This window comes from Ceratotherium simum, chromosome 28 (genome assembly GCF_057802395.1).
Source record: "Ceratotherium simum simum isolate JZ-2026a chromosome 28, ASM5780239v1, whole genome shotgun sequence".
Lineage (NCBI taxonomy): Eukaryota > Metazoa > Chordata > Mammalia > Perissodactyla > Rhinocerotidae > Ceratotherium > Ceratotherium simum.
The window spans coordinates 27,301,097-27,328,792 of NC_141927.1; the positions used below are offsets into that span (position 1 = coordinate 27,301,097).

The 27,696-nt window shown below is 43.8% G+C and overlaps 1 long non-coding RNA gene across 1 annotated transcript in view; it reads left to right on the top strand.

Moving 5' to 3' along the window:
- Positions 1 to 323: 323 nt before the first annotated feature.
- Positions 324 to 27,696, top strand: part of LOC147913342 (uncharacterized) — a 60,432-nt gene continuing 33,059 nt past the window's right edge. The window contains exons 1-2 of the long non-coding RNA XR_015548877.1: positions 324 to 462; positions 4,974 to 5,070. This is a non-coding gene — a long non-coding RNA (uncharacterized LOC147913342). The remainder of the gene's footprint in view (positions 463 to 4,973; positions 5,071 to 27,696) is intronic.

Genomic DNA, 27,696 nt, shown 5'->3' on the forward strand with positions numbered 1-27,696 from the left:
CCATTGTAGTCCCTATTGACAATGCTATTTTTTAAAAAGCAATGATTTGTCTTCAGAAGACACTCAAATGTGCTTTCCTCTCAAAGCCAAGTGAGGGTGCTCTAACATGCCTTCAGCTGAGAAATTTAAAGCACTAAGTAATTTTAGAAAAATCTTACTGAGGCCCTCTGAGTTACTCCCAAAAATTCATATCCAGTAGTCGTAACTGCCAGTACCTCAGAATATGACTGTATTTGGAGACAGGGTCTTTAAAGAGGTAATTAAGTGAAGATGGGGGCATTAGAGTAGGCCCTAATACAATATGACTGGTGTCCTCAGAAGAAGAGATTAGGACACAGACATACATGGAGGAAGACCATGTGAGGATACAGGGAGACGGGGGCCGTCTACAAGCCCATGAGAGACCTCAGAAGAAACCATTCCTGTCGCCACCTTAATCTTGGACTTCTAGCCTCCAGAACTGTGAGTAGATAAATTTCTTTTGTTTAAGTCACCCAGTCTATAATACTACGTTATGGCAGACCTAACAAACTAATACACTATGTAAGATGTTGATGAATTTGAGTTCTTTTTTGGCTAGAAGGACTCACTTTGCACATGCTTCCTTGTTGAAGTAGACAGCAGAGCTTACTAATATTAATAACAAAATTTTATTGAGCACTTACTATCTGCCAAGGACTGTGCTAAAAATGTTACATGTATTTTCTCATTTTGTCCTAAGAACAATTCTATAAGACAAGTACTGTATTATGCCTGTCTTTTTAGATGGGGAAACAGAGGCTTAAGTGACATGCCCTGAGTCTCCTAACTGGCAGAACTGGGGTTTCACTCCTCTCAGCTGGGAAAGGCCTGGGATTTGAGGTCTGATGGATTTGAGGTTAAATCCTCATTCTGCAAATTACTAACTGTGATACCTCAAGTAGTTAACTGCTCTGAGCCTTAGTGTTCACATCTAAAAATGGTCATAATGCACAGGTTATTGTGATGGTTGAATGATATAACACAGGCCTACTAAAATGTTTTAAGAAGCCTAGCACAATTCCTATTACATATCAAGGGTTCAGTGAATGTTAGCCTTTGTATTTTAAGACAACATTAGGCCCAGTTGCCTTATAACCATCTCTAATGCGGTCAGTCTGTGTATCAGGGCCAGAGGTCAAGGCTGTTTCCTGCATTGCATTTTTTCCAGTTCCTTGTCCCATCTGCTCTTACATTTCCTCAAAGGATATGACCTTTACCCATGACCTCACATTGTAGTTGGGGAGGGCACAAAAGGTCTCACGCAGGCTGAAGAAGCTCAAGATTCAACACAAGCCATTACACAAAGAAATTAAAGGCTACCATGTACATCTTCCGAATAAATGGCTGAATCCACATGCTCAACAAAAGGGTAGTGATGTGAGAACATATGATTTTCAAAGTTGCGATTTGGAGGGTGTTGCTTTCATGCGATGAGATTTTATTGATCATGAGTATGAGCATGGCATCATGCTGGGCACAGCACGGGAATAAACTCTGAAGATGCACGGCACCAGATCGAATGGGAGCAGTGCCTTTAAAAGAGTAAAATGTGCTGAGAGGTTAGAGGACGGAGAAGTAACTTTTGGGTTGGAAACATGCAAAGCTTTCATGGAGAGGATGACTTTGAGGTAGGACTGGAAGGAAGAAAGGGGAGAGAGGGGTTTTTTTCATCCAGGCACGCTTTACCCTCAGCTCGGTTGTATGTCAAGGTGGAGGGGTCTATATTTAATTGACAGTATAGAAGAGCTGAATTTCAACTATTTGTAAGGAAGTACAGTTTGTAATTTGTTGCTAACTAATATACTCCAAAAACTTGGCAGAAAGAGGCTATTGTAGGGACAAGTGTTTGAAGGATGAGCAGTTCTTCAGTTCTTTCGCCTATTTTAAGATCTTCCCTGGGATTAAGTCTCATGAACCAAGAGCAGGTTCCTGGATGACGTCACATGGCCACGGGCTGAGTTGTTTTCATGCGAAGTGCCTTGGGGTGATGGGCAGGACATCCCGTCATGGGGGTGCTTCAAGGCTGCCCATCAGTGGAGGGCATCCTGACCTGCTTAGTTAGGGCCTGTAGGCCTCTGTGGTCCAACCGCTGTGCTTTCCCTGAGAGGGCCTGGTCTGGAGATGCAACCAGCTTTTCCTTTCAGAGTTGGTTCCTAGAAAGCTTAGAGTCAAATTAGTGGCTTCCTTGTAACAAGCATACATATCACCATGGTATGCAGTCTTTAAAGTCTTATTCTTGGCTCCATTTGAAATCCCCATCCTTGTTTCTATTCCTTCTTAAGTTCCTCTCTTTGATTTACGCCTTTTTGTTCCAGCTTTTACGCCGTGTGAACTCCTTTCAGTCTTTTCTGGAAGGAGACGTGGTGGAGCCCCACTGTCCTTTCATTTCCTTCAAGCCTGCGATCTTTGCACGTGAGGTTCCCTTTGCCTGGAAAACCTGTCCTTTCCCCTTTCCTCTTTTAACTTTTCCACTCTTTCCCCTTGACGACCCTGGAACTCTGCCCTCTTTCATGTCTGTTTTGACATCACTTCCTCTGTGGGTTAGAGGGTCCTCCACGTGTTCCCTTGGCATGCAGCTCTCCCCCTTCCACAGCGCTCTTCACTCTCTGTGGAATGGACCCTTTCCTTGTCCGTATCCCCTGCTAGACCATACACTTTGTGAGTGTCAAGTCTATATCTTTCTTGCCTCCAATGGACCTAGTATTTTGCCTGGCACTTATCAGATATGCAGCAAACAATTGTTATATGGATGAGAGAAGTTCTTTTTATGACCGTCAGTTTCCTGATATGTCAAGGAGATGCTAGTTATCATGTAGGATTGTTGTGAGGGTTAAAGAGAGTGATTCATGTAGAATTCCTAGTGCGGGGCCTGCCATATATTAAGGTGTCTTCTCACCTTCAACCCCACTCCCTGGAAGTGATTAATTTCTTAGCACATAATTCACTATGAACCAAATCCTTCTTGGGAGCAATGCACAGTTTGTCTCCAGGAAGAAAAGATACAGATACAGTGAGAGTGATTAGGGAGGGTGGAGCGTTGTGGAAGCATTTAAAGGAGTTAAGACTTGAGACAATAGCCAGCCTCAGAGGGAGGTGGTGGAAGGTGGGCTGGGGGGAGGGACTAATCCTGGGGCCAGAGAGCAGCCCCCGACTCCACCTTTCCAGGTCACTACTCTGATTTTCATGAGGCAGCCTTGACAAATGCAATGGACTTGGGACTCAGCGTTAGGGAACCTCTGGTGGGCATTTCCTGGGGGATGTGAGCTCCTCTGTGCATATTTTTCATCTTTGTGGTTTCAGAATCTAAACTATTTCTCTGCCCCAATGCCTGTTGAACTGAATTCTCTTAGCCATTTCTCCCTTGGCCTTCCTTTCAGCCAATAACACAGTATATAGTATCTGTTCTGTCCCCAAATACCTTTTCCCCTTTTGGTTCTCAAAGCAACAGAGCTTCTGGAGTGCTCAGAGCCCACCTGCACAAACATTGGTTGAGCCCCTACTTTGTGGCAGGCACTGGGAACAGAGGTACCCAAGGATGGGTAGCTTAGTCCATTATCCCCCAGCCATCAGGGGATCTGTTCTAAGAGGTGGCCTCAGCCCCTTTAAGGCCTCCATAGTCTGTTACTTCTCCCTAGCCCCAACAAGTCACCCCAAACAAATGATTCAAGTACACATTGTTGTGCTCACTATGCCACTGCAGCTTCAAAATACATCTGACTCCTGATAACTGCTGTAGAGCCCCTCCTACAGGGGAATTCCAGAGCTGCAGCCTGAGGATCTGGGAAGAGAAAGCAGGCAATGCCAGTCTCAGGAGAGGATCAGGGAGGTCTCCATTCCTTTCTGGGGGCTCCCTCCATTTCAAAGGCTCACTCTCCCCATAGGCCAATAGAAGCCAGAATGAGGTGTGAAGAGATTAGCTACGCCATCTCTTTCACCATCTTTGCTTTCCTGCCTCCTTTTAACAAGATGGAGATCTAAATATTTAAATATGGCTATTTATAATGCTAGTTCAAGTCAAAAACATACTCTTTCAATATGGCCCTAGCTCAGGGCTGTGGACATAGCAAGGCCTTAATAAATACGTGTTGTTCGCTTGGTTGTAAGTCCTTGATCCCTGGAACCAAATGTGAAGAGACCTGGGATTCTCAGAGTTTCTTGTTTTGCTTGGAACAAAGAGGCTCTGAGCAGCAAATCTTAGAAGAAGGAATAATCTCTTCTAAGGCCAATGTGAACCAGAAAACAGTGTCAAAAGGTTGTTCTCACAGTCCTCACAGTGTCCAAGATCTGATATTGAAAATGGAGAATATATAGACACCAGAAAATTATACCACCAATTCACTGCCCAAGATTAGCTGAGCAAGCATGGTACCGGCTGCAAAACTCCTCCTCCATTTATTAAAACAATAGTTCCTCAGGACACTATAGACTTTCAGTAATAACTGGCTGAATATATGTTTAAGCCCAGTAATAATGGCTAGCAAACTAAGAGGTACTTACACTTAATTATACCTCTGCGTGTAGTTGGCACAGAGGGAGGCCTTAATTATCAATGTGTTATGCCCCTGCTTTACACATAACAAATGGCTTTAATGTGGCTATTCATGTTATAGTTTAAACATCTTCGTGATTAGGAAGTGGAAAATAGGTGTAGCGGAGGAAGCAGTCAGTTTCCTGAGCTCTGTATGTGACCTTTTGGGCTCTGTACCTCTGTGGGCTGAAACTCTTGGCTGAGGGAGGCAGGACCAGGAGGACGGCATAGTGTGGACTTCCCCGGGCATATGATGAGGCTAAGGAGAGGGCAACTCATAGAGTTATATCCATTTATTTAACAAATCTTTACTGAGTACCTACTATGTGCTGAGCACTGTTCTAATCACAAAGGATGTCAGTAAACAAGACAGACTCGATCCCTGCGTCTGTGGAGCTTATATTTGAAGCTTGTTCAATTACAGAATCCAAAGAATTGATAACTGGCTCGGAGTGCGTCACCTGCCCTTGACCCTGTCCTGTCCAGTGCTTCTTTCAACAACTTGGATGAAGATATAAAAGGTATGTGATCAATTCTGCAGAGAGCAATAGTGAGCACATATTGGGTGCCAAGGAATTTCCTTACTTCATTTCTCATCCTCACCACAATCTTCCAAGGCAGCTGTCATCATCACTTTCATTTTAGAGCACAGAAGACTGTAGGATTTACCTGGATTTCACACCCAACTTGGCTTCCCTCCCTCTGAAGATGCAAGGCTGAAGATGGCATAATTAATATTGGATGATGGAATGAGGATTCCAAAAGTCTTCATTATCTGAATAAATGAGCTCAAACTAACAGTCTGCATTGGGGGTGTAACATAAAGCAGTAAGGTCTAAGATACAACATTTAGAAACTTGATTTCTCTTGGCACTATTTTTGATGCATTATCTATTTCTGTGATTACTTCCTGCAGTTTATGAGATTTCTGCTTTTCCCTGGTACTCTGGAGGAAGTTGTCATTTAAATGCAAGATTAATAAATTTAATAGCCAAGTTTAAGGGGTAAGGGAATTTAGTGTTAATGTTACTCAAGGGCAGAAGCAGCCATGGGCAAGGTGATTTAGGGGTTGATCTCTGTTCCAGCTATCTCTTGCTGTGTAATAAACCAACCCCAAACCCAGTGACATAAAATAGCAATCGTTTTATTACACTCATAGATTCTGAATCAGGAATTTAGACAAGGCATATCAGGAACAATTTTTCTCTGCTCCACAACATATAGGGCCTCATCTGGTAGGACTGCAATGGCTGGGGGTGACTCAGATGTCTGGGGGCTGGAATCATCTAGAGGCTTCTTCACTCACATGTCTACTGTCTGAGCTGGGATGATCTGAAGGCTGGGCTCAGCTGGGACCATCTGCTGGAGCTTTTCCATGTGGCTTGGGCTTCCTCACAGAATGGCAGCTCAGGATAGTTGGATTTCTTAAATGGCAGCCTGAAGCTTCAAGAGCAAGTGTTCTAGCCAACAAGGTGAAAGGTACATGGCATCATTTCACCATATTTTATTGGCCAAAGCAGTCACAAGCTTGTCCAGACTGAAGGGAAGAAAACATAGGCCGCATCTTATGATAAGAGATATGTGAATGAATTTGTGGCCATATTTAAAAATCATTGTATCCCCAAGTAGCATATCCTCCCTGTGGGTTTTAGCTCAATTCATTCGTTCTGCCAGAGCAACTCCCAATTTGTAGAAGAAAAAACTGGGGAGGGAGGATGTGGCTGTTGTCTTCAACTTGAAAGACTGTCCCATGCTAGAGAGAACAGATTTAACCCACAAGGCTTCAAGCACACAACTAAGGACCAGTGAGTAAATGTCAGAGGAGAACTTACTAATATTTAGGGATGTCTGTCAATGGCTGGCCTGGCTAGTAAGAGTGAATTCTCTGATTTTTGAACTATTGATTAAGCACAAATCAAGAATGTTCTAGAAGAGCTTCAGGCATGGTCTGGGAGGTGGATTAGATGATTTCTTTAGGAAAGCAGGGCTATCAGTGACTACAAGTCAGAAACGTCACCACAGATACAGAGAATGATGAATAATAGTGTAAGGCTTCAATTCTGTTTTCCAAATCACCTCCTACGTCCATGATTTCAGGGATATGTGAAGGCTTGATGTTATCTCCCCTTTAATACTCCTCTCCTATATCAGTGGCTGAAATCTCCCAATGAGAGATTAATTCTTTTAATTTAAGCCTTTGATCCTTGTTAAAATGTAATACTCTGGGAGGGGTGAGAGCCGTAGTTCTTTTGGGTAATTAATAATTTAACACAAACATGTCTCAAGTCCTATTCTGTGAGCATCATTTGACAAGAAAAGATAGGGCAATGAGTGTCTGAGGAGGATGAGGGGGAAATGCAGCAAAAGGAGAGAAAGGATTCCTCAGGGATGGGGAAGATGCACAAAAAGATCTGGGAGAGCTGAGGCTTCGGGAGCAGCCCTGGTGGAGGGCTGATTCCTTCAGCTTAATTTAACGGATAGGAAACCACAGTTTCCTGAGCAAACTAGTGAAAAGCGCGTGCCCTATTCACTACCTTTCCTGCACTTGAGAAATGCAGCAATGAGCTCAGCTAGGAAACCACAGACCCCTCTTTCCTGCTTGGAGCAGTGGAGGGAGGCTACCCCCTCCTCATGTATTCCTATCCCCATACTCTGCTAGAACAGGGATGATCTGAAGCCTAGCTCACTTCCTGAGAAGTCATGTTGGCCTCAGTATAAACAAAGTAAAAATCTCAACCATAAATCTCCAAAGCAAGAGAAATCCCAAAGGAAGACAGAAATAATGTGGGCGGCAGATGCAATCCGAGGGGAAAATGTTTCAGGTTGTGCACATCAGATCTGGTCATTTAAAAATGACCTCTTTAGGAGGGCAAGGGATGGCAGAGATTCAAAGGGAGGCTAGAAGATTTATGGCATAAACAGAGCATTTGGTACAGGGAAAAATAAGTAACCAGCAAACTCCTACACCCTGCACTGCCCACACACCGCAAAGAATTTCTGAACGGAGAGGGCAACGTTAAACGTTTCAGCTTATGTTGAGGACCCTGACTTCCATTTCTGCATCTTCCTTCCCTCACACAGCCCAGAGTGCACCCCAGCAAAACCAGCTGTCAGGAAAGCATTTGATGTCAGCTATTTGCATCTTAATGTGATGTAAAGACAATGGGCTGCCTCCCTCAACATATTTTAGTTTTAAGGCTGATTTCCAAGAGTAGAGTGAAAGACCGTCTCCAAGGGAATTCAAACTGGGGAGGAGCGATGGGGCAGACGCTGGGGAGGGGAGTTCAGCAGGCAGCCACCACTTCCATTTCCAGGTACGAGGGAGGCCTTGCGGGTCAGCTGCTGGTTCACTCGTGGGAGGCCAGAGTGTTCGGCACTCCTGGCGAGCACCAAGTGAGTGGGAGTTCAGGCTGTGGTCCAGGGTGAGTTGATATGCTCCTCTATCTCCATCTTTCTTCCTGTGGTCTACAGAGGAGCCAGCTCACTGGGGCTCCATATTGCATCAGCAGCCGTCCTCAGGGAGCTAAGCGTGCAGGTCTTCCTCTCAGCCGCAGGAATTTTAATTGGGTTGTACAGACAACCATGAGGTCAAGGGAGAAATCTTCCAAAGGAAGACTTTACGTGGTCATAGTATTCCAGACCTATGGAGATAGGAGGATGAAGTGTCCCAAGTAACATGAAGTGCTCTTTATTTTCACCAATATATATAAAACCGAGCCCTGACTCTCTTACGCATTGCCAAGAAGCAGCTAGACAGGATCACAGACACATCGACAGTCCCTAAGGCCCAATGAGGCTATTTCCTGACATTACACGTCCTCTATGTCATAGATGTCACGACGCTGTTCTAGAGGAGACTGATTATCATCCCATTATTAGAAGATGGAAAATAAATTCAATATACAAGATCAAATGCAAACGTAGCTTTTTCTTTTCTTGTCTTTTTTTTTTTTCGCAGTTACTGAACCAGCAGATCTTGGTTGTGAGGAGCTTTTAAGCTTTCACAAGCACAGTTACAATGTGATGCTCAACAAATTCATTTTAAAGAGACCATTTGATAGGATTAGAGGAAAAGAATTAGTGGCTCTAAAGATTCATTTAGCATAGATCTTGTCCAAAGAAAGGAAAAGTCTTGGAACTCAATATGAATAAATTTAAATGTGACTCAAGAAAGGAGCATTTTTTTATACATGAATTTGAACTATGTGAAACCAGCAGCAATAAACAGGACTTATAATACTATGGATGGCCAATAAACAAGAATGAAAGTCAGAAACAATATTACACACTAGGAACCAATTCAGACAGCTGATACCCCACTCAGTCAGATAATAACTCTATTGGTCCACACGCATAGGAATTCAAACTGGCTATATAAGGTGCAATTGTGGAATTCTGCAAGAACATAGTCGTGTGGGCTTGTACTGCCCTGACATGGAGAAAAAATAAAATTAATTACTCATTCTTGCAAAAAAGACTCAGTCTCTCACATTTGCACCAGTTAATCATAAAGCATCTTTGCCAGGCAATTTTCCTTTAAGATTTGTTGTAAATGTCTTGCATAAAAAATAAGACCACAACTCCAGCCTGAGTTCTAAAGAATGTTTAGTGTGTCTATAATCTCAGTATTTCTGCATTTCTGCTGTGCACTCTGGATACAGAGGTCTCTAGTACCTTGAATTTTCTCTTTTCTTATGGAGAAATAGAGAGAAGAGTGGTCAGTCTGATGGGGAGTAGCCATGTTTGGCCTCCTAAGGAAGGAAGCTCTACTGATGTTTATAGGAAATATACTTGCCATTGGGAAATTTCTTTGATGCAATGGTAACCTGCAAATATACTACCAGGCAAGCTATCCCAGAGACCATGGAACAGAGGGGCTCACACCAAACTAACACGCTTGAAACATATAGTTTTTTGAATTCTTTTAAATACATAGCTAGAAGCAAGGGGGGATAGGTGAGGTAGGGAAAAACGCTTAGGATGGAGGTGGGGTGGAGGGACTACATTACCTGATCCTCACTTACACAATGTTCATACATCCTGTCTCTCTCTCTGCCTCATCAGCTTTCCCCATTAATGGTGAGTTATGCAGATGAGAGTTGAGGTTTAAGCAAGAGGGTTCAGCCTGAAGGTGCCTGAAGCCAACACAAGTTTGCTCTATCAGAGAGATACAAGGCAAGTGCCCCGGCCAATAACTATAGTTTGCTAATCAGCCTGATAAGCATGGATTTTATCTACAGTTCTCAGGCAAAGGGTACATGATGCCAGAAGGGGCATCACCAATGGGTGGTCAATTTGAGACCACATAAATACTGAGTGTCTCATAGTCCTCATGTGTATTTAGAGATTCATGAATATCTGTTGCCTCTTGGTCCTTCTGGCTTTTCTGTGACAAGCAATACATGATTTACTAACTTTATCCATATCTAACATGTCTCCTGGGTTACTAACTTACCTATCTATGCCTAACACATCTTATGACTTCTGTCTGTATCTCTTGAATTACTTGCTATTCATTATCTACATCTCATGTATCTTATGAGTTTCATCCATTTTGCTGTTTTCTTGTCTTCCATAGCAGAATATTGAATATTCTCAAATGATACAACAAATACACATGACAGTGTTGATTGCCCATATGTTGATTCCTTTAAGTTCTAGGAGGTATTCATCAATTCATCCCTTTGTCCATCCACCCATTAATGCAACAGATATTTGTCGAGCACCTACTAATTGCCAGGCACCAGTCTAGGCTGTGGGAATATGAAGACGAAGACGATACAGTTTAGTCTAAAAGGACTGATGGTTTAGTACTAAAGAGAGACATAAAAATAAATACCAACATGAAGTGTCATGGGTTTTGTAATAAACTTTCGTGTAGAGAATAGTGGGACAAAAGAACCACACGGTCAAGCTTACAGGGTGTGTGTGGGTGGGAGAGACAGTGATGTAGCTTCTTAGAGGATGTGGTGCTGGAGCTGAGTCTTGAGAGATGAATATGTTTCCCAGGCAGAAGGAGAGAGAAAGGGCATTCCAGACAGCAGGCGCAGCATGAGCATAGCCATGGAGCCTCAGAGGACATGCTGAAGTGTCCCATGCCAGGAAGGGCACAAAGAGGAGGCCAGATGGCGAGATACCTTGAATTCTAAGAGAATATGAGAATAGTCTGTTCCTTCTGTTCCTTTACATGTTTCATCCCAAACTCTTCATTGTGTGAAGGCAAACTTTCATCTGGTCCCTTTCTGAATTATGTTATTTATTATTTGGGAGGCCTTAGTGTCTCAGAACCTCTTCTTCCTTGTCTGTAACATGGAAGTAATAACCCCAAGCTCTAAAGGTTGTTGTAGGGATTGGGAAATCATTGATAGAAGTGCTTCACCCTCGCACTGGCACCTAGGAAGCTTCCAATGAATGGTAACAATCCTTAATATGATCATCATTATGACAATCCCAACTTCCCATAGGATCGAGTGAGACATAATGGGGTTTTGATTCCTCAGATACCATAATCATTTACAGAATGCCTAGTGACATTAGGGAAACATTCAAATGGTAGCAACTGTCCCCACTAGGTAAAAATGAGTTTATGGTCATAACCTTGACGGGTAGCCACACCTAACCCATACCTTAAAGTTCCCTGAAAATAATGATGATAAAGTCCTGCATTTCGCCAGTCTGTCTGAAATGTAGAAAGCCACAGTCTGTTTAATTTTATGACATTCGAGACAGCAGGGAAATTTAAAACCTATATATTTCTAAGTCAACATCATGTATTATTGGAAATGCATATCTCGAAAAGATTGCTCGCCATGAGGTGCTGTGGCACAATGCTGAGAGGGGTCAGCTCCCCAGCTGGGTCAAGGTGTGGGAGATGGGGACTTGCCTTTGTTTCAGGCTGACAGAAGGACAATGGGAAATGTTTGGAGATGATTTGTGCTGCCAGCACCTTCAAAAATGAGAGACGATGGAGGGAAAAATATTACCCTGCGCAGGGCTGATGGTGTGAGGAAATGATGATTCAGTTCATTTCTTTGACCCACGCGGTGCTTTCTTTTAAATTGTGCTGGGCGATTCCTTCAGCTTCAGGAAGAGAAACAACTCTTGTCCATAAATTATAGCGGATGTGGGGAAATCACTCCCAGGGTGAGGTCCGGGACTGAATGCAGCCCGCCAGGTCAGTGCCCACAAGGGCAGTAGCCAAAATTTACATTTTTCCATTTGCCCTCTGGTTTGGAGGGGATATAAACCCACATAATGCAGCCATAGAGCCCCGGGTCTGCTGGCCATGCGCTGGGATAGAGGGTGGGGAAGGAGAACGGAGGACCCAGAGCTGCTAGACGTGCCTGACACATGCAGGCTCCACTCCATAATGACCCGACTGCCCTAGGCATCTTTTCTAGATGCCCTGGAATTCCCTGGAAAATTCCAACCCCCTGATTAGAAATTATTAATTTGTACTTAATGTCCAAACTATATTGAGGGGAAAAATTATTAAATCTACAAGGATAGATTTTTAATTATAAAAACTATACATATATATGTACATCATAAAATTTTCAAGACTACTGAATCTGCACTTCAGTGCAGAATCAAGTGAAAGTCTTTCTCTCCCAATATCCCACCTAAATCCAATTCCCTGAGATAACTGCTAATAATTTAGTGTGTATTCTTTCAAACCTCTTCCTGTACATAGAACGTAGTGGCACAGGCTCTGAAATCAGAGTACCTGGGTTTGAACCTGTTTCTGTCACTTAGTAGCCACATTACCTTAAATAAGTTCCATGACCTTTCTGTGCCTCGATTTTGTCATCCTTAAAGTGGGGATAATAATGGTATCCACCTCATAGATTGGCACGAGGAGTAAATAGATTTATACACAAAGAATTTATGTCTGATACTTAATAAGAACTCAATAAGTGTTTTGCAAAACTGGGACTATATTGAAGGTGATTTGAAAGAAAAAATTCCTTAGGGACTTTGTTTCCAAAGGGCCATAAAGTAGAAGAGTAGGTTAGTTTGTTGGGACAAGACGAATTGGACTCTCAGCTCTTCTGAGTTGCTTTCTCCAAGAGCAGTAGCTTCTTATTCTTCCCCAGTAAAAATAAGTACCTCATTGCAGTTAAGAACACAGGCTCTGAGGTCATACAAACAAGGATTGGAAACCCAGCCTCTCTACTTACTGGTGTTATGAAAATGGCACGTTACCTTCCTTCTCTGAGCCTCAGTGTCTTTGCCTATATAATAGGAACAATAGCTTTGTTTTCAGGATTATATGAAATAATGCATGTGAATGATTTTGCCTGGCTCAGAGTAAGCACTCAAAAGTGATGGCTATGGTAGCATGAAGCGAAAGGCTTAATGCTTCCTTTTTCTTATTTCCCCAGTGGAAGCACAGGGCTGGCACCATTCTCCAAAGAGAGGAGAGAGATGAATACTTGACTTTGGTTGTGCTGTGGGTGGCTCATTCACACACTAGTTTTTGTCTATGACCTTTGGCAAACCATCTTTTTGTTGGAATAGAGCTTTCCAGTTGAAAAACCACTTTCAACTGCATTCTACTTGACCAGAACTGTGTAAATTAGGATGATGGGGAAAGTATCATTAGTATTGGTTTCTAGATAACAAAACTGAGGCTCAGAGAGCATAAAGTACTTGGCCAAGGTCACCTAGCACAAGGTAGAGCCAGAACTGGCACTCTGTGCTGTGACAGGCCTATCCCTCCAGTTCCCTGGGAGGGCCAGTCAGAGGCCGACTTGTAGTGCATGAAGTGTGGTGGACTGCACAGATAAGATGAGGATTCTGGGGCCAGGGTCTGGCTCAGAGTAGGACCTCAACAAACAGGTCGCTATTATCATCAGAGCATCTTTATGTAGCATCATTCTATATCTTCCGCCATGACTATATCTCAATCCAGATTTGTTTTTCTGGGTCTGGTATGGTTTATGAAGCTAATAACAGTGACCTAAAATGATTATGAAGCCTGAGACAAAAATTTTTTTTTTCCTTATTAAGATGATCTATATTCGGGAAAACGTGGCCCTTTCCCTCTTATATCTCTTTCGTATATTTTGCATCAGGAGTGATTTTGCTTGAGAAACATTGTCAGGACAATTTCATCTATAACTGCATTGGAAGGAAGAGGATAATGGAAATTTTAATGAAAATGCCAACGCAATGAGAATAGGAATCAGTTCTTTTGCAATAGGAAGCAGCTACTTTGCTCCAGAGGCAACAAAACCTTTAGTTTGTGTTCATGAAAATTATGATCATCTCTGGCTCCACTGAGATTTAACCAAGGGGAAAAAAAAGAATTTAAAAAGTTCAGATGCAGTTCACTCGGAAGTTTGTCTCCAGACTTTGGGAACATTTCAATTTTTCAAAAGGGCACACAAAGAAAGAGACTGGGTTCTTGTACAAAGGAACACAGATTCTCTAGATCATAAGGACTGTATGAGACAGTGTCTTGCTAGTTGTCTATGCTTTGCATCTCATGACTGTGAAACAGCAGGATTAACAATAGCATGCTGGACTCATCAGAAGCAGCCTCAGGGCCTGTGCCATGAATAGGACTGCACTGCAATGGCGCCCTTCTTCTTGCACCAAGGTCTAATGCACGTGCTGTATGCTTGGCGGGTACTAGCTGGGGGAGGGGGAGGTAGAAGTGAGATGTGTGTTGTGTGTGTTTCGGGGACAGAGAGACCAAGTTCGATCAACTGTGACGCCTAGCCTGTCTGGTGAACTAAATACTAGAGGCCCCAAGGAGAGTTGCACAGTCACAAAACCTTGCCATTGAGTGGTAGGAGACTATGGTGTCTGTCCACCACTCAGTAAAAAAGAGAATGAAAATGCGGTTTCACAGAAGTGTCTCCATTATAGCTCCTCATATCAAGTATGGCAGACACTGCTAACATCCAACTGCTCAGAAAAAACACATTGTGTTCCTTTACTCACTCACATAGACGAACACTTCTGTGGCCAGAGTTGTGGGTTTTCCGCACCAAGCAGTTCTGACACTAATTGCCCGGGGTTAGGGCAGAACCCAGAGGTTAAGTTCTCAGTGCCAATAGACTGCCCCCCAGTTCACACACCAATCACAAGTCATTGGTCCCCAGGTTACCCACAATTTCTGTCCAACTTGGCTACAAATGGGAGGTTCCCATGACTCCCTCCTGGGTTTGATTACTTGCTAGAAAGGAAACTCTTACTTATGTTTACTGATTTTTAATACAATAAAGGATAAGATAAAGGATACAGATGAACAGCCAGATGAAGAGATACATAGGATGAGGTCTGGAAAGATCTTGAGTGCAGGAGCTTCTGTCCTCATGGAGTTAGGGTGCTCTATCCTCCCAACACATTGATGTGTTCACCAATCTGGAAGCTCTCTGACCCCCATACTTTTGGGATTGTTATGGAGGTTTCATCACGTAAGCATGATTGACTATTAACTCATTTTCTAGCCTGTCTCCCCTCTCCAGAGGATAGGGGATGGGGCTGAAAGTTCCAAGCTTCTAATCATGGCTTGGTCTTTCTAGTGATCACCTTCATCCAGGAGCCCACCAAGAGTCACTTCATTAGGACATAAGACACTCCTATCACCCAGGAAATTCCAAGGGATTTAGGAGTCCTGTGTCAGACACTTCTATCACTCAGTAAATTACAAGGTTTTAGGAACTCTGTATCGGGAACCAGGATCAGAGACCAAATAGTAGCAGGAACCAAGGACCAATATATATATTTCTTTTTGTTTCACACAAACCCAATTCCCATTCTCTCACCTTTTATTACTCATAGAACTACGATTTTGTCCCAGGAGGAGGAGCAGCCCAGATAAACTACATTCACAGCCCCCTTTGCTGTTAGGGATGATCATATGACAAATCATAGTTCTGATTAATAAGAAGCAGTTAGAATTCTTCTGGGGATTTGGGGAAAGTTCTGGTCTCCTGATTTGATGCCTTTCCATGGTAGTTTGCAAGAATGGCCAAAATTCTTCCCATTTCTATACCTTTGGAGTTGACTTTGCAACTCCTTCCATCAAGAGGCAGAGACTATTTTTCCACCCCTGGACTCTGGGCTTGGTCTGTGACTTGCTTTGGCCAGTGTACAATAACAAACAAGATAGAAACGAAAACAGAAATGCGATTGTACAATGGAACTTGCCCTTTCTTGCTCCTCTTGGAAACCTGAGACGGCCATGGGAAGACACCAGGGCTAGCCTGCTGAACAATGAGAAACATGTGGTCCAAGTACTCCCATTGCTCTGGCCAACAGCATGCCAACAACCAGATACGTGAATGAACCATGAATCACCCAACCTCTAGCCAACCTACTGGGTGAATGCAGATGCATGGGTGAGCCCAACAGAGATCAGCTGAGCTAGCCCAGACCTGAAGATCCACTCAGCTGACTGACACAATGGTTGTTGTTTTAAGCCACTAGGTTTTGGGCGTTGTTTGTTACCCAGCAAAAGTAAACAAATCTATACTTCTTCCCCAAGTCACTTTCTTCTTCCTGCCTGGAATGCAGACGTAAGGCTGAAGATGTAGCAACAGCCTTTGCAACCATGGGGGTGAATGCACTTCAGAAAGATAGATGGGGCCTGGCAAACTGATAACACTGTAGAACTAATGGCTGTACCATCCCAAGACCACCTGTCTCCAGACTTTGTTTTGTGAGAAAAATACAACCTTATGTTATTAAGGAACTTGTATCATCCAATCTAGTTGCAGACATTAGGATATACTTCATGTAATTTAAGTAGAAAGTGGCTTACTAAAATACATTAGTTAGCTTATAGAACCTCTAGAAGTCCAGAGAACCAGTCTAGGATTCTACTGAGCTAGGAAAAGGGCAGCCAGATACAACAGAGCCAGGAGAAAAGCCCAACCACAATGCAGGACTGTTCTAGTGGAAAGGCAAGTATTGCCACCTCCCACTGCCCTGTGCCTGTGTTATTAGGGAATGGACACCAAAACGCCCTCCATGGCCATCCTGGAGCTACAGATGCCTCTGTCTGTATTCTCCACATGTAGCTACTCCTACTCTGCTCACTTTTGCCTCAAAATCTCATGCAGTAGAACCTACTTGGTAGAACTGTGTATTTTATCCACCTCCTCTACACCCAGTTGGTGAAGGAGGGATTCCTGCTCTAGGATTATGAGGATGGCTGAACACATGACACTGACACTGGACAGATGAGATTGATAGCAGTTTCTCGTTCACATATATTCACAGGGCAGGAGGACACAGCACACCACAGAGGGCCACGCAGGGGTTGTACTCAGGAACAGAGTGAACAAGCAGGGACCATGAAAGGCAGGCAGTAACAAGAGGGTGAGGTAACTCGTGGTTCCCATGGGAGGATGTGATTGGCTTGTTTGAATAATTCTACAGGCTAACAGGAAACTGAAAACTGATACTCAAGGATAAGCAGGCACTGCGCCTGGTCCCCACGATAAGGAGGGCTGTTTGGCTAAGGGACTTTATCCCCTGAGGCAGAATGCGCAGAGGACTTGAGATGAGGCCATGTGAGACCCTCTCAATTTTACCAGATGTCAAGGCAGCACATAATAGTGAATCTTAATTTCAGTCTTACGCCATATTGTGTCTCAAGCAAGCACCCTAGCCGGAAAGGGATTTGGGAAATGTAATTCTAGCTTCCTATTCTCAGGAAGGCAAGCTAAGGGGCTGGCCCAGTGGCCATAGTGGTTGGGTTCACATGCTCTACTTTGGTGGCCTGGGGTTGGCAGGTTCAGATCCTGGGCACAGACCTACACACCGCTCATCAAGCCATGCTGTGGTGGCATCCCACATGCAAAGTAGAGGAAGATGGGCACAGATGTTAGCTCAGGGACAATCTTCCTCACCAAAAATAAATAAATAAATAAATAAAAGAAAAAAAAGGAAGGCAAGTTAAAGGGGTTGAAATAGGTGTTGAGTGAGCAACATTCCACCTCTTTTGTTATTCAACATCCATATACACTCTTCTCTCCATAATTAAACTTTTAGATAACAGCAGCAGCAACAACATGGGCCAACCTAATGTCATCTAACTCATCCTCACACAAATGAAAATGCACTTACTCTCTCCCCAAAAGGAGAGATTCTGAGTCTCATCGGTCAGTGCCTCAGCCTCTGCATGATGTTTATTCCTTCTCCAATGCAGTCACAATCCTGACTAGATATCCAGTAGCCTCAGGACTGAATAAATAGTAGGGAGAAGGAAGGGGAGAAATTGTAAATGCCCACTCATACACACTCACATACATACACATCAAAGAAAGGAAGAATATGTCAGTAGCTACTACAGTTATTTTCTGCAACTAGTAAGGAGCAATGACAAGTGGGCATCGCAGTGCCCAGTAGAAGTGCCAGTGACGCCAGGCAAATGCGATGGTGCCAAATGGACATGACACTGTCTAGTGAGGCCTGGAGCAGAGACAGCAGGAAAGGATAGCTGAGCAGATTGTATGGAAGCACCTATGAGACCACCCAGGGCTTCTGCAAATACCAGAGGAAAAGTCTTTGTAGGGGTCTGGGTCCCTGTATTGTAAGTAAGACAACACTTACAGAGGAGGATGAGGGAAACACATGTTAAAGAAGTAAAAAGACATAGTCAGCCCGAAAGAAATTAATGTCCAGTTGGGAAGACAATTATTCAATGCACACAATATCTACAGGAAAAAAAGCATAATATGAGATTAAGGATGTTCTGGCTCTGTAAGAAGTACTGAGACAAGGAAGGAAGGGAGGAAGGGGCTAATCTGGGAAAGACAACAGGTCATCATGGTGTCCAGTGGCCAATGCACAGTGCCTCTGCTGTGTTCTCAGAGGGGACAAGAGCCACCAAGGCCCAGAGAAGTTAAGTGACTTGCTCTAGGTCACCCAGGCAGTGAGTAGCAGGGCAAGTATCCTTCAGTACAGCACACATGGCAAACTATAATGGAGTAACTTGCAGGAAATCATTCTATCCTGGTTTCCCTCGCACTTTTCACTCTCCTTTCAGTCAAAGAAAAGAGCTACTGTCTATTTTCGATTAAGTCATTTGCTCTCCTTATGCCTCCAGTAGGCAAAGTTACCCAACCAGTCACCTGTTTCTCAGCTGAACTTTTTTGGCTAATAAAAAGAAAAAAAGTAGTTTCTGTTATAATAGCATCTAATGTGCTGTGTGATGGAAAGGACACATAACTGGAAGTCAGGAAACCTGAATTCTCCTGGCTTCATCGGGGACTGTTGAGGGATTTGAAGCAAGTCCCTTCATCCCTGTGGGCCTCTGTTGCTCCCTGCAAGATGAAGAGTTTGGCCTAGAGCAGTGGTTTTCCAGTTGTTTCTTGGAACCCTAGGATTACATGGTGGTACCTGAGAAGCAGATAAGCGGGGAGACCAAATGGGCAACACTTCTGATCCCCCATTCCCCCCCCCCAGTTTTATATAGTGGAGTTCCTAGGCTAAAAAAATCATCTAGAGAACTGCCCAGGCGCTAATAATCTATGATTCCAATGCGTTTGGTTGGTGATTCTAAAGACAGCTTCATGCCCACGTGCCTCAAGTGAGTAAAATTTTGGATGGACTAAAAATAAAGAACGCTGGTTTGATTTCCGGATTTTTTCAGAATGGGCACAGAGAGAGTGGACTGAGAAAAATGTTTTGTGAGCAGGGAATTATTTCGCTTTCCTGCCAATATTACATAAGCACGTTTTGTCCTTAGCAACACCAGCCCCAGTGTGAACACTATTTCACTGTATGTGCGTCTGCCTTGAGGACATAAACTGGAAGATTCTTATAGGCTGCGGCCACATGGAAATTAATTGTCAGAACCTTCAAAAAAAGTCAGTGGGAAAGATAAGAGAGTTCAGTGTCCCTTGTTTCTTCCTCTACAATGTTTGCCGTATTAGAAATTTATTTAGTCATTTTATAAATATCCTATTACTATGACGACAAAGACAATTACACCACAAATAACATGGAAAGAGAATTTCTCGGCAAGTGAGTATACTCACCTTTAGTCCAGAACAGCTGTTAAGTGATCTGTTAATAAAAGAGGTGTAAGAAAACAGAGATTCTCAAGTTATGTTGCTTGATACTAAAGAAAAATTGTGACAGATGCTCAGACTTTTAGCTAATGAAATAAAAACAATAATACTACATAGGACGCAAAGTGAAATTTAGGTAATGATATACGGGAAAAGAGATAATTGGAATTTTTGTTTGTTTGTTTAAAGATAAGCAAATTGGAAGTTTCCACTATTAGGACTGTCTTCAAGTGAGTGAAGATGTTTTGTGAATTAAGTCCTTCCTGATCATTTCCTATATTCCTAAAAGAACAAGGAGGAAATGGACTTATGTTTAGAAGAAAAGATCTTGATTTGTTAACAGAAGTGAATTGAGAGTTTTTGGTGATAAAACACTGGGGTGACCAAAATAAGGTCACCCTCAGATCTCTTGCCATCTGGCCATCTGTCTTGAACATTTGCCCATTTAAAGGCGAACGGTTGGAGAAAAGGATCTTTATGAACTTTATAACTGTATATGAGGATGTATAACAATATGAGCTGGTAGAATTATTATTAGTATATCACGTCTGTAAAATGTTTGATGCTTTTAAAAATCCCTTTCCTAGACGTGATCTCCTTTGGGCTTTGGGAAAGATTCAGAGGCAGTATTCCCATTGTGCCAGTGAAAGAGCTGAAACACAGGGCCATAGAGAGGTGAAGAGCCTTAACCACAGCCACATGGAACTGACAAAGCCAGGAGCAGCCCCCTCTCTGGCCATCCACGTGGCCCCAGGCACTGCAATGTGAGAGCGACCAGCCAGCAGGGGGCAGCTTTGGGGGGAGCGTCTGACCTGAAAACGGCCCTGGGAGAGATGGGGGAAGGGCATCATCTGGTGAAGAATGGCTGGCTGCCGAGACATCTCTAAGGTGGGGATTGTTACCTCAGAGAACTAACAGGCTTTAGGTCCTGGCCCTCGCCTGTCAGGTCCACAGACTTGCAAAGGCTCCCTCTCAGTAACTCATAACACAGGAGTGGACAAAAAGCCACACCACCAATTTATTTGTTTATAACAAGAGTGATCCCTCTCCCCAGTGATTGGAAGGCTCGTGTCCACACAGGGCTGGTGATTGTGTGTGAGAGCGTGGGAGCTGAGGACAAATTCCTGGGGCCGCTGGGCTGGGGAGGGGACCTCGGCCTGACCATGTTGCAAATCAGTGTAAACCCCGCAGGAAGGTTTTCAGCTGTCTGCTGTTGCTGGGGCCCTCAAATCTTCTTTCTTCACTGGGGCTCAAACCAATGCTCAGCAGTCCTGTGTTCATGCTCATATTTTATTCCTAGAATCAAGGTGTCTGATTTTTGAAGTATTTGTAAGAAGGTTATTTGGTGACCACAGAATCAGATTAAGCTGGAAGAAATATTTCATAGAAAACTCTATTAAATATATCAACATCCCAGCCCTATATCTCTGGTGATTATATCTACTTGCATCCCTCGGATACCATATCCCTCTCCTCCGATAGGGCTGAAGGTACCAGACAGTTCCACCCTCTGAATTATATATTTTAATGCTGACCATACTAACCCCCCACCCCCAGTCAATCGGCCATTCTTTCTCTAAGCACGTTCACGTTATTCTGATTCCTGTTCAGTCCAAGATATTTGGCCATCTTATTGGTGCCACTCTCAGTTTTAAGGTATCCATAAGTGACAGCAATGTGTCTGAGGGCTGGGGGACCCAAGCATGTGAGAAGGGGCCCTAGGTGACCAGATGAAGTCTTGGAGACAAACAACAATAATAAATGACTCTATATTCTTCAACATCTGATCTTCTTAGTGTTTTAATTTTCCTTTGAACAAAGCAAGAGCCATGTCACCAGACAGCTGCCCTCCCCCCCACCTCCCCTCTTTCTCCCCACCAGCAAATTTCTAGCAGTGGCTTAAGGGCCCACGAAGGCAGCTCCTGTAGACTCCATTATACTTTCTCTTCTTTCCTTTCCCACTCATAGCTCTCTTGGTTTGACCTTGACGTGAGTTCTTTAGGCCTTACCATCCCATTTGCAGAAGGGGATCTGAGACATGACAATCTCCAAAATCTCTGTCAACTCTAGATCCTCAGAAGGATTCCCTCAGGAGAAAGAATCCAAAATTAAGCAAATTGGCATTGCCTTTTGTTTCTGTTCTTTCTTTTCATTCTGGAGCTGCCAAGTCATTTTCTAGGTATTTGAAACTGAGTGGAAAGGTTTCCCTGGGGGTTTGATTTCAGTCCATCTCTGTGTATTTTTATTACGCACTTACCCAGGGATCAGTCTCTGTAACTGTCCCTCAGGCACAAGTGTCCTTTTAATTCCCAGAAACTTGGCAACCCACGTAAAGTACTCTAATTAAAAATGTACATTTTGAGAAAAATTTGAAGTCACACCCTCATACAGCGGAAGAAAGGATCTCTGTTAAACTCTCCACAGAATGAGAATGAATCTTACTGTTAGAAAGAAATTTTCTACTCTATCAGTCCTGGCTCCAGACTTCAGAATCCACCCAGACATTGGAGCTTCAGAGTCCTTGCCCCACGGGTCAGAAGTACTGACCTCCATCTACCACCTGTTAGATCCTTCACGAAGCGACTCAAGCCAGTGAACAGCTTCTGAGGACCTGCCAAGTGTCTGGCCCAAGCCACTGAGGATCCGAAGACAGTATATGGCAGGGGTTCAGGGCTCAGGCTCTGGGGGAGTCAGATGTGGTTTGGGTCCGGGTTCAAGAGCGTGTCAACTCCATGACCTCTTTGATCTTCAGTGTTCTTATCTACAAAACAGATGTCACCTGCCACATGAGGTTGTGTGACAAGTCAATGAAGAAATGGGTACAAAGTACCAGCAGAAAATCTGGCCCCTAGTAAGCCTTTAATCAATGATAGCTATTAAAATGACCAAAAAAGGGAAAATGACACTCAAGAGGCATTCACCAAGAGTCTTTTATGTTTCAAGCACTGTACTAGGACACTGGATATGCATTGGTAAACAAAGCAGGCGTAACAGCTGTGCTCACGGAACGTGCAATCTGGTGGGAGATACAGTCTGTATAAAACAAACAACCTATAAATATACAGTGACAAACTGTAGTAGGTGCAATGAAGGAAATGAACTGTTGCCTCAGCATGCCTGGGAAGATAATGTGGGCAGAACTGTGTGGGCTTCAAGAGAAGAAAGGGGATTCATAGCACAAAGCTACTCTTGTGGGATGGGGATGGTCAGGGCAGTCTTCACAGGACAGAGGAGCCCAGGAGACGGAAACACACTGATCAGAAGAAACTTGCTTTTTTCCATTATTAACTCACAACATTTTACAGTTTGAGCATTTATCAAAAGTCATCCAGCCCAACTCTTTTATTTTATAGATGAGTAAACTGAGCCGTGGAGAAGGAAGTTGCCTGCAGTCACATAGCTAGTTAATGGAACAGCAGTCTTTGGAATGCTGAGGTTTTTTCTATCACTACCTCCTATTTCTTCTTAAATGTATCAGAACATCCAGGATTTTTTAAAAAGAATATTAAAAAGTGGCATCAAGGTGCCTTCTTCTTTTATCATTAATCATGGGGCTGAGATCCTATGAGAATCCTGCAAATTTCAAGCTGTTTAAACTTGGTAAGCTCCTACTTCCCCCATCAGTACTCCCTTCCCTTTTGCCTGCTCCTCCCTTTGGCTCTTGGTTTATGCTGGAATCATGTTCGCATCAAAATTCCAAGAGTAACTGCTCAGAGGCCCAGAGCTTGGGGCTGGCCATGCAGGCCCAAAGACCCTGCCTGCTGAACCCCCGCCCTACACTCTACACCACAATGTGTCGCTGTGCTAACTCCCATGGCTGTTCTCCAACCCCAAGTCTGAAGGGTTCTCACCATGAAGGTGGGCGACCAGCTGCTTTCAACACCCAGACATGAGACAGCAGTATGTGAGAATCTGATCAGCCACGAATGAGGTGGGTGCCCCTGATGGAAATAGCATGGGCTTGGATGGATCTAGGTTTGAATCCAGCTCTGTCACTTATTAGTCTTGTAACGTTGGGCAAGTTATTTACTCTCTGAGAACCTCACTTTATGTAATCATAAAACCAAGAGTTTGGCCCTAACTTTCAGGGTTGTTGTGAGTAAATTAAATAAATACCTAGGATGGTATGTGGTACATGGGACTCAAAAAATATGCATATTTATTTAATAAACATGTGCACAGCAGTTATGATGTAATAGGCACTGTCCTAAGATCGTTACAAATATTAACTCAGTCCCCTTCTATCTTCCCGATGAGGAGGAATTACTGACTGTGGGAGGCAATGGGCTCTATCAGAAGGCCTTTGGACATAGAAATAGTTTATCTTGGCTTAGAATCATCCACCTCATCTCCCAAGCAGGAAACTGGGAGTTTTCCTAGACTCCTAGATAGAGGTTGCCAGCCTTATTGAGATGGTTTATAATATTGAGAATTTCACGGTATGCATCAATTGGCCAATCGTTCCCTAGCATCATCTCTTGCTGTACTTTCTTGACCCATTTCTTTAAGCAGACATACACTTGGCTCATGTCAGTCACACTAATTTACTTGTAGTTCCAAAGGCCCCACTGTTTCAGGCTCAAGGCCGCACTTCTCTTCTTTGCCTACACTGCCATTCTTCATATGTTTGCCTGGCACCTGTCTTTTCAATCTCATCTCAGTGGTTACTTCTTCTGGACCTTCCAAGCAGTATAGACAACTCCCTCCTGTGGGTGCCTCTGTACCCTGTCCATGGCCAGACTGTAGAGTGTTGTACAGGCAGGGATGGTATCTTATTCAACTTTGTACCTCCAGTCAGTGGTCCATAGTATGGAAAGAAGAGCAAAGAAGGAAGAAAGGAAGGATGGAGGGGTAGAAGGAAGGAAAGAAGGGAAAGAGTGAAAGAAGGAAGAAGACATCATCAGTTAATTAGCCAGTGATGACATTAAACAACTGTCCTCACCGCTGGTCACCATGGCAGGTCTCACTGCCCCACCAGGTAGAAACTGGAGATGTGGGAAGGGCAAATGCCTGACTCAAAACGGTTGTCATGGCTTGCAATAAAATGGCCATTTTCAGACGTTAGAAGATAGACACTCTCTTCTAACATGAAATTCTCTTGAAAAATAAACAAGACAGAATATTCCCAGAGCTGGAGGCAGGATTGATGAGCTTGGGAGATGAGGACCAAGTGCCAGTTTCACTAGCCTGGGGCACCCCAGCTCACTCTTCTATTGAAAAGAGGCAGTAGCAGCAGCAGGAGCAGAGAAGAACAGGTGATGGTCCCAGAGGGACGAATGTACCAGGCAGGGATCTCTTGGAGTGGAGGCCTCTGTGACATGGGGCCCCAGCTTCTCTGCACCACCGTTAAATGTATCTGCCCTCCACTCCTGAGGTCGCCCTGCTTGGCATTCAACATCCCCACATTAGGCTGGAGCTGGAGAGACCAATGGGGAGTGGTGGGATGTGGTGAGAGTATAAGTGGACTGAAAGCAGAGAGCTTTCATTCATGCATCCATCTATCTATCCTTTTATTCATCCATTCACTTTACAAATGTTTCTTGGGTGACTAATGTGTGTTGGAGATACACCAATGCAAGACGAAGGCCTTGCTGAGAAGGGGCTCAAAGTCTCTCCCCATCTCTGTGTGTAAGGTTCTTATCTATAAAGGAGAAGTTTGGATACTTTGGGGGTCATAGTTCCCCATCATCCCAATTCATACTTCAATGAATCCTCCACTCCATAAAAATAAGCAAACCCACACAATTTTGCACATTAGTTCTAGAGACTCATAGACATGCTGAAGCCCATTCATGAATACCAGGTTAAAAACCTTTGGGCTAGAATATTGATCTAATGTCTCCCTACCCAAAATTCACTTTGATTCTCTACTACAGCTGCCCCAACAGAGACTCCTTTCAAACATGGTGCTTTCTAACATTACACAAAGGTTTCAGTCTTTGACTGAGGCAGGCACTTTGTTTCAAAGCAATGCAAGGGACCAGCTGGGGAGGAGGACTATCAAGTGCCATGGTCTGCCCAGCTCATCACCTTCTCTCTCCACCCCAGCCCTGCCCTGGCAAGGGGGCCACAAGAAATCCCAAATCTGGAGCTCATCTGGCTTAACAGGGAGTTGGTCTGGCTGCTCATCCTTCTCTGACTGTCATAGCGCAGTTCCTAACGCCTGGGGTCCCACCTCAGGGATTCCGTTTTTGCTACTCACAGCTGGACCAACCTTCCCAGTGCTGTTCGTCTTCCCACCCAGACCTGTTCTCCCCTTGTTTCACCACTGTTCACCTAGATCTCTGACTTCGGACTTCAGCTAAAGGCACCCATAGCCCAGCCTGATCATTCCTTCTGGGCCTGATCTGCTGCTTGCACACCAGCAGAAGTCCCTACACCCCCATATGCCAATTGCCAAAGCAGCAGAGCCCTGCTGTTTGAGTGTTAGGTCTCCCAACATGCACCCCATCCATGCTTCTGTGTCTGAAATGTCCCTTTCTGTCATGCCCTTCCTGACCTATCCTGTCTCCTCCCATCCCCATCTAGAACCTTTGGAAGTCAAATAGTAAATGAAGAGCAGGGACAGGATGATAGTGAGATAAGTGAGGCGCCTGGGGCATAAAATTTAAGGAGGCACTCATTCTCAGTGCAGACCTTGAACTTGCATGACCCAGAGAGGGAGTTCCTACTTAAATTTTGCACCCTAATCACCTCTCTTGCCATACCCTGATCCCAATCCTGATGAGGAGACCTCCTAAACCTAGAATAGACATAAGGTACTCTCTAGACAAGAGTTTCTTTAATTTCTAGAAGGGACCACGTGATTATATACAAGAAATTCTACCACCAAGGTGGAAAATTCACGAGGAAGAGGAAAGTACTTTATATCAAGTGCAGCAGGTTTCATGGCTGGTGATTAATCCCTTTGTGAAAAATGGAGGTTTTAACATTGACATGAGTAATCACATTTTCTCTTTCCATAGTAGTATACCATTTCCTGCTATAATAATTCAAACCTAATGCCTCATTCAAGGAAGCAGAAGTGTCAGCACGCTATTAGTTTTCTCTGCATTGATTCATTTGTTTCTTCATAAACTCCATCTGAGTCTGCCACCATGCTGGCGTTCATTAGTGATTCATGATGGACATCGACTGAGATTCGAAAAAGGCGTTGCCAAGAAGGGCCTCCACACAAACGATGATTCCTCAACTTGGTGACAACTCAGTGACCCACAACTCAGTCACTAGTCTCTTGAGCTGTGAGATCCCCTGCTTTTTGATTTTCAAGGCCATGGTCTATGGAAAGGCAGGAAGAAAGGAGAAGTCCTTGGGCCAACGGTCAGGTCTCTTGGGTCCTAATCTCAGTTCTGTTGTCTAACTTTACTAAACTTCTTGACTTCCCTGGGCTTTAATTTCCTCATCCATACAAAGAGAAGACTGGCTGAGAGCTAGGTCAATAAAGACAGTTTCAGCTTGAAAATGCTATGGTGCTACTTGGTGTGACGTTTGGGGTTTTAAGTTATTCTTGTGAGTTCCCTGAAGTCTTTCCTTTTTGTTCTCTGAAAGGCTTTGACAATGGCAGTGGGAGTCTAGGTTCTTGTCCACATTATCATTTTGGTTTGCCAAGGTGGTTAAGGAATGTGGAAAGAAAAGCTTTGCTGCACTTTCATCTCTTGACCTGTACTCTAAGCCTTTCCTTGCTCCCTCAGGGCGTCTTCAGGCTCTTCATGCCAGCTTCCCCTCCGCTGAGCTGCCAAGTCATGCCTCCCTAAAGGAGGCCTCTTAACCGGCCCACTAGCATCATCTCCCTCCCACTAAGCTTTCTGACTCATAGCTGCAGTGTAACGTGTGGCACCCCCACAGGAGAATACATCTTTAAACTGCATTTTTCAGTCTGCTGCTTTTCTTGGGAGCTGCTTTTCTGGTCTGCCCCTTCTGGTTACCAGAACCAAGATGACAACTGGAATTGAATTCTTCACAGGTTAGGGATCATCTAATTATATCTGGAGGAGCTTTTTAACTGGGACTTTTGTTTTTTTCTTTTAATACGTATATATTTATGTTTCATTTATATTTGATAATAGTTGTATATGACTAATATGTGCAGGACTGTTTTGATTCTATCAACAT